This window comes from Macrotis lagotis, chromosome X (assembly GCF_037893015.1).
Source record: "Macrotis lagotis isolate mMagLag1 chromosome X, bilby.v1.9.chrom.fasta, whole genome shotgun sequence".
In the NCBI taxonomy this organism is placed as follows: domain Eukaryota; kingdom Metazoa; phylum Chordata; class Mammalia; order Peramelemorphia; family Peramelidae; genus Macrotis; species Macrotis lagotis.
The window spans coordinates 47,479,027-47,493,352 of NC_133666.1; the positions used below are offsets into that span (position 1 = coordinate 47,479,027).

The 14,326-nt window shown below is 41.8% G+C and overlaps 1 long non-coding RNA gene and 1 pseudogene across 8 annotated transcripts in view; both read left to right on the top strand.

Annotated features, from left to right (window-relative positions):
• Positions 1-713: 713 nt before the first annotated feature.
• On the top strand, positions 714-1,125 carry LOC141503294 (peptidyl-prolyl cis-trans isomerase FKBP14 pseudogene; annotated as a pseudogene).
• A 1,864-nt stretch (positions 1,126-2,989) lies between these two features.
• The window catches only part of LOC141497361 (uncharacterized), a 59,437-nt gene continuing 48,100 nt past the window's right edge, over positions 2,990-14,326 (top strand). For 7 of the 8 annotated variants that reach the window (XR_012471309.1, XR_012471306.1, XR_012471311.1 and 4 more), the window contains exons 1-2: positions 2,990-3,713; positions 5,249-5,284. This is a non-coding gene — a long non-coding RNA (uncharacterized LOC141497361). Of the gene's footprint in view, positions 3,738-5,248; positions 5,285-14,326 lie in introns of all 8 variants that reach the window. The other variant, XR_012471313.1, reaches the window with a different exon arrangement.

Below are 14,326 nucleotides of genomic sequence, written 5' to 3' on the forward strand. Positions count from 1 at the left end.
GACTGAAAATCTAGTGCAAGCTACTGAGAAGGAAGTTAGATGAGTGGGAGGGCAGTATCATAAGAGCCTAGGACAACAAGAGATACTAAGGAAGAGGGGGTGATCGACCAAAGCTGCAAAGAGGTACTGAAATGGGAGGATCCGGTAAAAGTCATTCAATCGAACAATTAAGAAATCACTAGTAACTTTGGTTACTATTTGACTATTAATTTTCCTAAAACAAAAATCTGACCATGTCATCCCTTTCCAACATGAGAAGAATTTCAACTGAATGATGGGGTCATAAAGCTTAGAAGGTGAGAGGAGGGGTGGCTAGGTGTCACAGTGGATAAAGCACGGGCCCTGGACTCAGGAGGACCTGAGTTCAAATGTGACACTTTTTTTTTAAAGTTTTTGCAAGGCAAATGGGATTAGCCGCCCCAGGCCTCAGACACTTAACAATTACCTAGCTGTGTGGCCTTGGGCAAGCCACTTAACTCCATTTACCTTGCCAAAAAAACAAAACAAACCCTTAAAAATAGCCTAAAAAAAGAGTCCAATGGGGCCGCGGTGCCTGTAGGTGCGGGCGGGCAGCATGCGGCCGCTGCTGGAGGCCGCCCTCCTGGAGGGCCTGCTGGCACGCTGATCCCGGAGCCCGAGGGTGCCGCACAAGCCTTTCCTGGGCCACCACCGCCGGAGCAAGGGCGGGGACCTGCTGCTGCTGCACCCACAAGCACCACAACGGCCAGCCCATCTGGTTCACCCTGGGCATCCTGGAGGCCCTCAGAGGCTGGGACCGAGGCCTGAAGGACATGTGTGCGGGGGAGAAGAAGACACTCACCATCCCCCCTGCCCTCGCCTATGGAAAAGAGGGCAAAGGTCCAATTCCCCCCTGAGAGCACACTGGAAATTCGAAATGGACCCCGATCCCATGAGTCGTTCCAAGAGATGCATCTCAATGACGACTGGAAACTGTCTAAACAAGAGGTTAAAGTCTATTTGAAGGAGGAGTTTGAAAACCACGGGGCCGTGGTCAGTGAGACTCGCCACGATGACTTGGTGGAAGACATCTTTGACAGAGAAGATGAGGACAAAGATGGATTCATAACTGCCAGGGAATTTACATGCAGACATGATGAACTATAAAGAAACATCCCTCTGTTAGGCTCAGCACGTGGAGGGTTGTGAATTTTTTTTCTTATTGGTATTTTATTTTATTTTTCCAATAACGTGTTATGAAAATTTTCCAACATTCATTCACATGCGTATTTATAAGTTACACAATTTTCTTCCACCCCCCTCCCCTCAGCAACAAGGAGTCTAGTGAAAATTTTACATGTACATTTGTGTTTAACATGTTGATATATAAGTCATTTTTTTATGAGGAATTAGGAATAAAGGAAAAGAAAGAAAACCATGGGATAGGAAGGAAAAACATAAGAGAAAAATTTTTCAAGTGGCATAGCGTTCATGTAGACTCTGTAGTTTGTTTTTTTGCTCTGTTTTGTTTTCCTCATCTGGATGTGGATGATGTTGTCTATAACGCGTCTGCTAGGGAAATCCCATCTCTCTGAACTGCCAAGAGGAGCTGCATCCATCAAAACTCATCCCCGGATTGTGAATTTTTGAGCCTTATTTTCTGGCAATGTTGATTCTGTCTGTTGAGTTGTTATCTATTCATAAGAAAGAAGTCATTGTCTCTTTCTGTGCATCTTTGAATATTAAAAAATATTATTTAAAAAAAAAGAGTCTATTAAGGAATTGTCAAAGAATCGCTTTGCTGCAGTAAAGGCCCAGTTGAGATTCTACAATATAAATTTGTGGTGGATTCAGTTAGTGCAGTTTTATTATTTTCTCCACTATAGTTTGGCAGTAGGTAAGCAGAAAGAAAGGCAATGGATTGTGGAAATAGTCCAGGACTGAGTCTTGGTAGGGAAGGATCAGTGATAAGATAAGGGTGTAAGGTATTCAAGAGAAGGCAGCCAAAAGTTGAGAGTTTAACCAAAGGAAGGGAGGAGAGTATAGCCCAAGGCAGGGTGATGATCTGGGAAAGAATAAGCAGGTCAAGGGATTTGTGGTCTTACTGAGGATAAAAAAAAAGAATTTGGGATTGCAAGGCAGAGAGACCTTTGAAGAGACAGATTTGGGATTATATGAAGGAATTTTAGAATCTATGGACAAGGAGGTGGAGCACCTGTGCGTGGTGGCAAGATCCAGTATGACTGTATCTGCACAGAACTGAGGGGTGAAGGAGTAGGTCCTAGGCAATGTGTATGTCAAGGAAATGGGAGGTAAAGGTGTTTGAGAGAGAATTGGGAGGTCTGTTCAAAGTCTCTTGGTAAGATGTCAAGAACTGGTGAGAAGGAAAGATTTGTGAACCAGGCACTGTCATCAGGAAAGGAGGGGAGAACCAAATTTTTAATTAGGTGGTAGCTAGGTATGCATTGAGTGAACCTCCGAGGAGGAAAATTCCTGAGTGGAGGCAAAATATCCTGACTGGTAGAGGAAGAAGGAGAATCTGAGGGTGGCAATGGCCAGCAAAGAGAACTGAAACTCCCCCAGGTTCGCCAGTGAGTCAAGGGAATTGAGGGAAAATGCACCCACAGTGCATGAAAGGGTAAACAGGGAGGTTAGGGCATCAGGAAGCAGTCAGATCTCAAAGAGAGCCAGAAGATAAAAGGAAAGGGAAAGCAAGATGAAAGTAAGTTTGATAGCCCTAGAGAACCATTCCAGAGAACTGTGGAAGGAGTTTTATGGAGAGGCAAGTATAAAATGGGAGAGATGGGAAGAAGGGAACAGCCCCTGGAGGATGGTGAATGGGGCTGATACAACGGCAGGTCAGGATCCCTGGGACAAGGAGAGTATGACTGGACTGCAGCTGATTAATCATTGCTCAAAAAGGTCAAGAGAATTTTTCAGGTTAACTTATTTGGGGTTCAGCCTCGGTGGTATCTGTCTGAGGTGGCGAGACAGTTCAATGGAACAGGCCATTTGGGAAAGCCAAGGAAACTTCGGGGCTTTCCTATCTCTGCGGGCAGAGCGGACCAGGAGCTAGGCAAGGGGAGCCGGTGGGGATGTGGCATCTCTGTCCCCTGGACGCAGAAAAGGTTTTCGCAAACAAGACTTCAGTTTAAAAGGTCAGGGAATTGCTTTGGAGTACAGAAAGTCCTTCAGCGGAACAAGTGCCCTGCTAGAAGAGGGTCACGCATGTGGCCCGGGTGCTGTGTGCAAAGGACCGAGGATGCAGATGATCGCGAAACCTGGACTTTGCACTGGGCTAGGAGGCTAAGTTCTTTCGCAGACTTCAAAGACCAGACTGAGGAATGTTGTTTTTCTCCACTAAGAACCTGGTTTTTAACGTTCCGATCGGGATAATTTGGGGGATGGAATGAGAGGCGTGGGTGGCTCCATGCTCCGGCCAGCCGCGTTTCACAGGCGTGTCCGTGACGTCGGGTTTTCCCGGGGGAGTCCAATCCTCTAGGGTGACTGACGGCCTGATGGCAGGTCCGGAGGTGACAGACACGCGCCCCTCCTCCAACAGGGTGGTCACGTCACCTCCGGCTTCTCCACGGGGGGCGCCTTCTCTTCGGCCCTTCCTCTCGAGCTTCGGGAGAGTTCTGGTCGGGTCTCAGAGCCCACGCGAGTCTCCATCGCGGTAGAACCACGAGCTTAAGGCCGCGCCGCGCTACTCCCGGAACGTCCGTCTCTTCTTCGGCTCCGCTTCGGCCATCTTGGTGAGGAATCTTTTAGACTTAGAGGTAAAGTCGCGGCTTGCTTTTTGAACACGGGAATAACATGGCTTGCCACAGGCACATGACGAAGGTGATTTGGACATTCGTATAAAGGCCGTGTTTGAAAGCTAGGCGAGACTGAGGAGACAGGAAGACCAGGAAAGCGAAAATGACAGTGATCCAAGCCAAGAGATGATGAGGCCCGAAATGACCGGCCTTATGTGACTAGACAAAGCAGAGATGAGGGAAATAGTATACACGTATGAGGGAAAAGACAAAAAATCCCGGCGTGCCTTGTGCAGACGAGAATTGAACAAGGAAGAGGCACACATGAAATTTAGATTTTAAAGCTAGATCATTGAGGATACAGTGATGCCATCAAGACAAACACAAGACTTGGGAAAAGGGGTAAATTACGTCGGGGTGGCTAGGTGGCGCAGTGGATAAAGCACCGGCCCTGGAGTCAGTACCTGGGTTCAAATCCGGTCTCAGACATTTAATAATTACCTAGCTGTGTGGCCTTGGGCAAGCCACTTAACCCTGTTTGCCTAGCAAAAACCTAAAAGAAGAAGGGATAAATTTATTTATTCGTTTCTTTTGGGGTTTTTTAAAAAGCAATAGTGTTAAATAACCTACCCAATGTGCCACACCTACATAATTATTAAATGACTAGAACTCAGGTCGCCTGACTCCACAGCTAGCTCTATCCACTGCACTACCTACCCACCCCCCAAATTTATTTTTTTAAAAAAAATTTTGTTAGGGGTGTCTGTGTGGTACAGTGCATAGAACACCAGACCTGGAGTCAGGAGGACCTGAGTTCAAATCCAACCACAAACACTTAATAATTGCCTAGCTGTGGGACCTTGGACAAGTCACATAACCCCATTTGTCTTGTAAAAAAATTTTTTTCTTGTTTTTAAATATTTTATTTTTTCCAGTTACATGTAAAACTTTTTTAGCATTCATTTTATTTTATTTTATTTTAATTTTTAATTTCATTTTTTTATTCTCATTTTGTACAAATTTTTTTTACATTAATAAAATATTCTTGTTTAAGAGTAAACAAAATACCCCCCCATGAATATAGACTTGCTTGGGTGATAAAATAAAGGGGAGAGAAAAAAATTAAAATTAAAAAAAATAATAGTAATAATTGTAGGTATGGCCAGGTGGTGCAATGGATGAAGCACTAGCGCTGGAGACACGAGCACCCGAGCCCACATCCAGCCCCGTAGACCCAACAATCACCCAGCCGTGTGACATGCAAGCCACCTGATCCCCACTGCCCTGCAAAAACCAAAAAGAAGGGAAAAAAAAGACCCAAAATAAAATAAAATAGTAATCATAGTAGGGGTGGCTGGGTGGCAGACAGAGCATTGGCCCTTGAGCCAGGAGTACCTGGGTCCTAAGCCAGCCTCAGACACCCAAAGATCACCCTGCTATGTGGCCCCAGGCAGGCCTCCCAGCCCCATTTGCCCTGCACCCTCCCCCAAATAATAATAATAAAAAATGTGCTTCGGTCTTTGTTCCAACAGCAACAACTCTGTCATGGGTGGATCGCATTCTTTATGGTAAGTCCATCACAAAAGTTACTTCCATATTTTTCCAATGTTGCCATTGCTGATCGCAACTCCCTCCTTTTTCTTATTTCTCCACTACCGTGTACTATATTTTCTCTCTCCTTTCACTCTGACTCTGCTGTAGGGTTGCTGAGTGGCACAGCAGACAGATCCCTGGTCCTGGGGCCAAGAAGCCCTGAGCCCCCATACCACCCCTTAGGCCCAGAATCCACCTGGCCCCATGGTCCTGGACAGGCCTTCCAATCCCAGCCCCTTGCAAGAAGTAGAAAAGGAAATGTGTTATATCTGAGCACTGTCCCCCCATGGTCCATCCTCTCCTCCTTTATTCACATCCCCCCTTCCCCCTGTCCCCCCCTCTCCTTCTTACTCCAGATGCCTATACCCCATTGAGTATATATGCTGTTTCCTCTCCTAGCCATCTCTGATGAGAGCAAAGGTTCCCTCATTCCCCCTTTCCTCCCCCTTCCATATCATTGCAATAGCTCATTGTAATAAAAAAATCTTATTATATGAAATATCTTGGCCTATTCCCCCTCTCTTTTTTCTTTCTCCCATTACATTTCCCTTTTTTTCTATTGACTCCATTTTTACACCATATTTTATCTTCGAATTCAGCTTTCTCCTGTGCTTCAACTAAAAAAGCTCCCTCTACCTGCTCGATTAACTGAGAAGGTTCATATGAGTATTATCAGTGTCATTTTTCTATGCAGGAATACATGCAGTTCATCCTCATTAAGTCCCTCATATTTTCCCCCTCTCCTCCAATCTCCATGCTTCACCTGAGTCCTGTATCTGAAGATCAAACCTTCTGTTCAGCTCTGGCCATTCCAAAAGGAACATTTGAAATTCCCCTGGTTCATTGAAAGTCCATCTTTTTCCCTGGAAGAGGACATTCAGCCTTGCTGGGTAGTTCATTCTTGGCTGCATTCTAAGCTCTTTTGCCTTCTGGTATATTATATTCCAAGCCCTACGAGCTTCCAATGTAGTTGCTGCTAAGTTCTGTGTGATCCTGACTGCAGCTCCATGATATTTGAACTATGTCCTTCTGGCTGCTTGTAATATTTTCTCTTTGACTTGGGAGTTCTGGAATTTGGCTATAATATTCCTCAGGGTTGGTGATTTGGAATCTCTTTCTCAGGAGGATTGGTGGATTCTCTCCATTTCTATTTTGCCCTCTGCTTCTAGAATATCAGGGCAATTTTCCTGTAGTAATTCTTTGAAAATGATGTCAAGGCTCTTTTCCTGATCATGAATTTCAGGTATTCCAATAATTTTTAAATTATCTTTCCTAAGTCTGTTTTCCATATCAGTTGTTTTTTCAATGAGATATTTCACATGTTCTTCTAAGTTTTCATTTTTTTGGTTTTGAAGTCTTGATTCCTGATTTCTGGTAAATTCATCAATCTCCCTGAATTCTGTTCTTTGTCTGAAGGATTTGTTCTCCTCAGAGAGTTTTCTTATCTCTTTTTCCATCTGGCCAATTTTGCTTTTTAAGGCATTCTTCTCCACAATAACTTTTTGAACGGTTTATCCATTTGACCTAAGCTGGTCTTTAGTATGCTATTTTCTTCAGCATTTTTTTGGATTTCCTTGACTAAGCTGCTGACTTCATTTTCATGTTTTTTCCTGCATCTCTCTCCTTTCTTTTCCCAGTTTTTCTTCCAACTCCCTCATTTGATTTTCATAGTATTTTTTGAGCTCTGTCATAGCCTGAGCCCAATTTCTGTTTTTCTTGGAGTCTTTAGATGCAGGAGCTTGTGCTTCCTCATCTTCAGACTGTTTGATCCTTCTTGGGCTCATATGCAAAATATTTCTCAATGGTCTTCCTCTTGTTTCTTTGCTTGCTCATTTTCCCAGCCTGGGCCTGGTTTTGGGGTGCTTCCTGAGCTTTTGGGACACTCCCACAAGAATCTCAGTGTGTGAGGCTCTGTCCTCCCTCCTGGTCTGTGAATGACCATATGCGCCCCCCTCTGCCACAGGGCTGAGGTGGGGGGGCCTGCTGTTCTATGGGGGGTGGGCCTAGACTGCTATCAGGATCTGAATGTGGTCAGAACCCCAGAGTCCTGTTCCAGGGGCAGAGGACAGAGCTCTGCAGTCTCTCTTCACTCCCCTCCCTCAGCTCAATGGGCTCATGCCCTGGGGGCTCCTGCTTACTGGCTCTGCCTGCTTCTGTTTCCTGGATCTGGGCTGCCGTGCCCTGAGGGCTGAACTCCAAGTGCTCGTTCTGGCAGAAGTCCCCTGCTGTTCCCCCACTTTGTGCCCCATGCTCCCTGGGGTGCAACTCAGGAGACTCCCCCGTTGCTGTGAGCCACGGTTCCCAGTGCCCTGGGGCTGCCTCGGGGAGGCTGATGTTCTTTCGCTCTGGCGGCCACCCCTCTGGCAGGCAGCCCCTCTGACCCCGGGGAGCAGAGCCTTTCTGCTCTTTACCAGGTTACCTTGAATAGGAGAACTGCCTCACTGGGTCCCTTTGTGGGTTCTGTCTCTCGAAAGTTTAGTTAGAGTCCTTAGTTTCAAGTTTTATCAGAGAGCGCCTAAGACTCGATCCCTTCTTGTCACCATCTTGGCTCAACCCCCCTTAGCATTCATTTTAAATAATTTTGAGCTCCAAATTCTCTTCCTCCCCCCCATTGAGAAGGCAAGGGATTTGATATAGATTTTACATATGCATTCATTCCAAACATAGTTCCATATTACTCACATAAAACAAAAAAGACTAAAAAATAACACACACACACATACACAAAATTTAAAAATTGTGTCCTTCAATCTGCATTCACTCATCACTTCTTTCTCCAGATATAGATCCAGGTAGATTTTTTTTCATCATAAATCTTTTGGAATTCTCTTAGACTTTTGTTTTTTGGGGTATTTTTTTCAGATACATTTTTCTTTTATGTGTTTCTGTTTTTTATGTAAATCTTTGTAAAATATGCCATTTATTTTTACTTTTTAGAAAGATTTTATTTTGAGTTTTACAATTTGTCCCCTAATCTTGCTTCCCTTCCCCTGCCCCCCACAGAAGTCAGTCTGTTAGTCTTTCCATTATTTCCATGGTATACATTGATCTGAGTTGAATGTGATGAAAGAGAAATCATATCCTTAAGGAAAAAAATAAAATATAAGACATAACAAAATTACATAAGATAACAGATTTTTTTTCTAAATTAAAGTAATAGTCTTTGATCTTTGTTCAAGCTCCATAATCCTTTCTCTGGATACAGATGTTAGTCTCCATCACATACAATTGTCCCTGATTGTTGCACTGATGGAATGACCAAGTCCATCAAGTTTGATCATCACCCCCATGTTGCTGTTAGGGTGTACAGTGTTTTTCTGGTTCTATTCATCTCACTCAGCATCACCTCATGCAAATCCCTCCAGGCTTCTCTGAATTCCCATCCCTGCTGGTTTCTAATAGAACAATAGTGTTCCAAGACATACACATACCACAGTTTGCTAAGCCATTCCCCAAATGAAGGACATTCACTCAGTTTCCAATTCTTTGCCATCACAAACAGGGCTGCTATGAATATTTTTGTACAAGTGATGTTTTTACTCTTTTTCAGCATGTCTCCAGGGTACAGACCCAGTAGTGGTATTGCTGGATCAAAGGGGATGCACATTTTTGTTGCCCTTTGGGCGTAATTCCAAATTGCTCTCCAGAAAAGTTGAATGAGTTCACAGCTCCACCAGCAATGTATTAGCGTCCCAGATTTCCCACATCCCTTCCAACTTTGATCATTGTTCTTTCTGGTCATATTGACCAGTCTGAGAGGTGTTAGGTGGTATCTCAGAAAAGCTTTAATATTTATTTCTCTAATAAGGAGGAATTTAGGTTTGTTTGTTTCTTTTTGCAAGGCAAATGCGGTTAAGTGGCTTGCCCAAGGCCACACAGCTAGGTAATTGTTAATTGTCTGAGGTCACTTTTGAACTCAGGTACTCCTGACTCCAGGGCCAGTACTTTATCCACTGTGCCACCAGCTACCTTGAATCCCTGGAAATTCTTGACTTTTTATTTCTCCATATGAATTTACTTACATTTTCTCCTAAATCATTAAAGTAAGTTTCTGGAATTTTGATTGGCATGTCACTAAACAGGTAATTTAGTTTTGGTCAAATTGTCATTTTTATTGTATTAGCTTAACCTATCCATGAGCAGTTGATGTTTGTCTAGGTATTTAAATCTGATTTTATTTGCGTGAGAAGTGTTTTGTAATTGTTTTCAAAAAGTTTTTGAGTCTGAGTCTGCCTTCACAGGTAGACTTCCCAGTCTATTTTTTATTGTCTGAGGTTACTTTTTTATTGTCTGAGGTTACTTTTTTTTTCTTTTTAGTTTTTTGCAAGGCAATGGGGTTAAGTGGCTTGCCCAAGGCCACACAGCTAGGTGATTGTTAATTGTCTGAGGTCGGATTTGAACTCAGGTACTCCTGACTCCAGGGCAGATGCTCTATCCACTGTGCCACCTAGCCGCCCCTCTGAGGTTACTTTGAATGGGATTTCTTTTTCTAGCTCTTTCTGCTGTATTTTGCTAGTCATATATAGAAATGCTGAGGATTTATGAGGCTTTACTTTATATCCTGCGACTTTGCTAAAGTTGCTAATTATTTCTAGTTTAGATGATTTTTTGGAATTCTCTAGGTATACCATCATGTCATCTGCAAAGAGTAAGAGTTTTTACACTTTTGTTTTACTGAGAATAGTGAAGTCATTCACAATTGACCTTTGTACAATAGTGCTCTTACTGTATATAATGTTCTCGTCATTTCACTTCACATCAGTTCATGTAAGTCTTTCCAGGTTTTTCTGAAGACATTCTGCTTATCACTTCTTAAAGCACAATAAGATTCCATCACAATTATACACCACAGCTTGTTCACTCATTCTCCAGTTGATGGGCATTCTCTCAGTTTCCAGTTCTTTGCCATCACATAAGGAGCAGCTATAAATATTTTTATACATAGAGGTCCTTTTCCTTTTTTGTCTCTTTGGGAAAGAGCCCTAGTAGTAAAATTACTTAGTCAAAGGGTATGTACAGTTTTATAACCTTTTAGGCATAATTCAAAATTGCTTTCCAAACTCTTGGGTCAGTTCACAATTCCACCAGGAATGCATTAGAATACCAGTATTGCCGTATCCCAAGAAGTGGATTTAGAGGGAAAGGTAATTGATTCATTTTGCACATATTGAGTTTGAGGTGCCATTAGGACATCCAGGTAATGGCTTAGCAAGGAGTTAAAGACGTAGAGCTGACATTCACAAGTACAATTAGGGTTTTATGTATTTGCCCAAGGTGACAGAGATTGTAAGTAGTCCAAATAGATGAACCATGTAAACTATATGTCAAAGGGTAGAGATAATTTATTGTGGTTGAGTCATTTCAGTCATGTCCGATTCTTTATGACCCCAGTTGGGGTTTTCTTGGCACAGATTAGAGAGGTTTGTTATTTCCTTCTCTGGCTCATTTTACAGATGAGGAACTGAGGCAAAAACGGTTAAGTGTCTTTTCAAGGTCACATAGTTGCCAAGTGTTTGAAGCTGGATTCAAACTCATAAAGATGAATTTTCCTGATCAAAAGCACAGTGCCCTATCCATATGCCACCTAGTGGCCCTATAGAGTTAACAGCTGCTAATTTATTAGGATACTCAAGTGAACATGACAAGATCAAAGACGATTTAATGAAACTTTTCATTCTCATTTGTGTACTTTTTATATTTCCCTTTCTTTTCCTCTCTTTTGCTTACTTTGCCTCTCCCCCCTTCCTCTTTTCCTCTTATGCCCTCTCTTCTTTCTCTCTTAACCATCCCTGAGGAAAAAACTTTGCCATTTTCAGTTTGTTTATATATATTAAGGACTGATTGATTGAATAAAGGTTTAGGTCTGCTGTCATTAATTTTAAAAGCATGTGGGTTGAATGTTTTATATTACGCTAATAAAAAACCAAATTAATTTGCTTTTTACTTGTTTGCTACTGCTGATTCATTTGTATCTCTGGCAGGGTCAGTAGGAAAAAAAATTTTTAAAAGCTTCTATTCCCTTAAATGCTTTCTCTTTTCCTTAGATGAACTCAGTGTTTTAAGGATTCACAGTCCCATTTTCTCCAAGAGGCTGTGCTGTACTTTCTTTATAAATCAACACCCACTAAGCATCTGCTTAGTTTATTTAGCTTAAACACCACCCTCAATACCTAAAAGAAGTTTTCATTTTAGGAATAAGTGTAATATGGTTGACTCTGGTCTCACTCCTCACTGCCAGGCCTGTTCAAGTCCCAGGGTACCCTGAGGGATTTGAGGAATTTCTCTTCCATTTTAGGAATTTGGTGAACCCCATTTCCATTTAACTATTTAACATTTTTTAAGATGCACAAGATTGTCTTTTACAAAGAACTATTTACTTCACAGATTAAGTAAACAAACATACAACAGACAGAACAAATATGCAACTATTTCTCCTAACACTTTGGAGGCATAATTTCTCCTATAGCAGTTTGGTGGGGAAATGGGGAAGGTTCCCCACCAGATTGATCACCAAAGCCACTGAAGCAGGGCTCCTCAAGGCACTACTTCTAGGTTACTTGTAGCACATAGCTAGGGTTCCTATATTCCTAAATGCCCATAGCTTGAGCTCCTGACTCAGAAGGGGTTCAAGCCACTTATAATATCTTTCTGCCTCAGTTTTTTCATTTCTAAAATGAAGGAACTGAATTTACTGGCTTCTAATGCCCATTCCAGTTCTAAATCTAGGGTCTTGTGCTTGTCCAGGCCTCAGGTTCCACAAAGGTGAAATGGAGAGCTGGACTAGATGATCTAAGGTCCCTTCAAACTCTAAATTCCATAAATTTATATATATATATATATATATATATATATATATACATACATATTAAATGTTCAGTGTCTTAGACATAACCATAAAGGTTTGTTTTATGAATGAATGAATAAATTGTCATTCTCCACTAAAGTTCATTTTAGAAACAGAAAGCGTACCGTAACAAATGTTCTAGAACAGATAGTCAGACAGTAGAAATGAAATTTGTATTGTCTGGTTAATTACATCAGTGAGCAGGGGGAACTCAGGACTTACTGCACTGTGTGTGCTTTGGATATTAGAGGAACAGTGATGGATCATTAAGTATCATTCCTTCCTTAAAGATTAAAGATCATTCTGTTCTTTTTGGGAATATAAAAATAACCTGGCTAATGAAGCAATTCTGAGTATTGAAGTCAATCCTGACTTACATGTCCAAACTCAGATTTCAAATGTTTTGGCTTAGAACACACAGGACAATATTTCAATTCCTTCAATAATAGTTATAATAATAACAAATAGGTGGTGCAGTGGAGAGAGTGCTGTGTCTGGAGTCAAAAAGATTCATTTTCCTGAGTTCAAATCCAGCCTCAGGCACTTATTTTTTGTGTGACCCTGGATAAGTCATTTCACCCTAATTTGCCTTAGTTTCCACATCTGTAAAATGAGTTGGAGAAGGAAATGGCAAACCCCTCCAGTATCTCTGCGTAGAAAAATCCCAATGCAATCATGAAGCATCAGACACAACTGAAAAACTACTGAACAACAACAAAACTTCCCTATAACAAATTGGAGGGAGAGGTATATCTAACAGTAATAAACCACAGCTGGGCCCAAGTTGCTGGGGCACTGAATTCTTTCTCCCTCTCCAAAAAGGAGCCCTTTTCAGCTCTGGACATGATCCAGACCAGGTTCAGTAACTGGCCATGTAGAAAAGAAATCAAATGCCTTTTCTCACATTCTTTGGCTCATTATTACCTCCCCGCCCTTCCCCATCCTCTGCTCTGAGAAGATCAACTTAAAATTTAGTTTTAGTTCAAGTCTAGGGTATCCCCAAAGGGAAGTATTGAAAGGTATGTAGTGTAAAGTATTAATTAGGAATGGGACAGCTATTTATTTCCTACACATTAAAGAAATGTTTAACACACATGAGACCTAGAAGCACATCTTTATTAAAAGACTTAAAGGAGTATACAGTAACCAGACAATACAAATTTCATTTCTACTGTCTGACTATCTGTTCTAGAACATTTGTTACGGTACGCTTTCTGTTTCTAAAATGAACTTTAGTGGAGAATGACAATTTATTCATTCATTCATAAAACAAACCTTTATGACTATGTCTAAGACACTGAACATATATGTATATATATACATACATATATATGTATGTATATATATATATATATATATATATATATATATATAATTATGGAATCTAGAGTTTGAAGGGGTCTTAGATCATCTGGTATATTATCCTAGGAGACTGAGACTTGAACATCAGAGCATAAAACTGAGACGTCTGAACAGGCACTTTCCATTTCACCTTGTAGCACTGCTATTGAAATTAATATTAATTGAAATCCATGTATTCAGTCTTTGGGCTCACTTACTGGCCAGTTGTCATCTTCTTCAAGAGCTCTTGAATAGTTTCCAGGAACTTCCCCAAAGGGAAGCCAGTACCAACTGGGGATCTAGGATCTCGACCTCTTGATTTCTCAAGGTTGTTTTCACAATTGGACAATGTTCAATTTTTTATACCCAGAAAAGGAAACACAAAGTAAAAAAGGTAGCCAAGGATCTAAGGCTGGGACTCAAATCATCTAGCTGTGTGTCTACTCTGGCTGCCATGTGGGAATGATAGTCATTTCTCTGCCTTTTCCCCCAACCCTTTCAGAGATAGATTTCAATAGACTGCTGTGATCTGCAGTTGGGAAGCAAAGAGCTTCTTACCCAGGAACCATCAAGATTGCTCCATGAGCCCCAAAGTCACTAGTTCTTTAGTGCTATCATAAGATCACTGAAAGCAGCCAGATACTTTATCACCCCCAAAATGCCCAAATACTGAGCTAGCACAGGAAGTAGACAAGGTCTACCCTGTTACATAGAGAGGACTTGCATTTAGAGGGTATGGACTCATAATCATAATGAAGCAGAGGTTGATGATGTGCACGAATGACTGTGTCTCCTTTGTATAGTTGTTAATGTTTAAATGGAGGCTGCAATC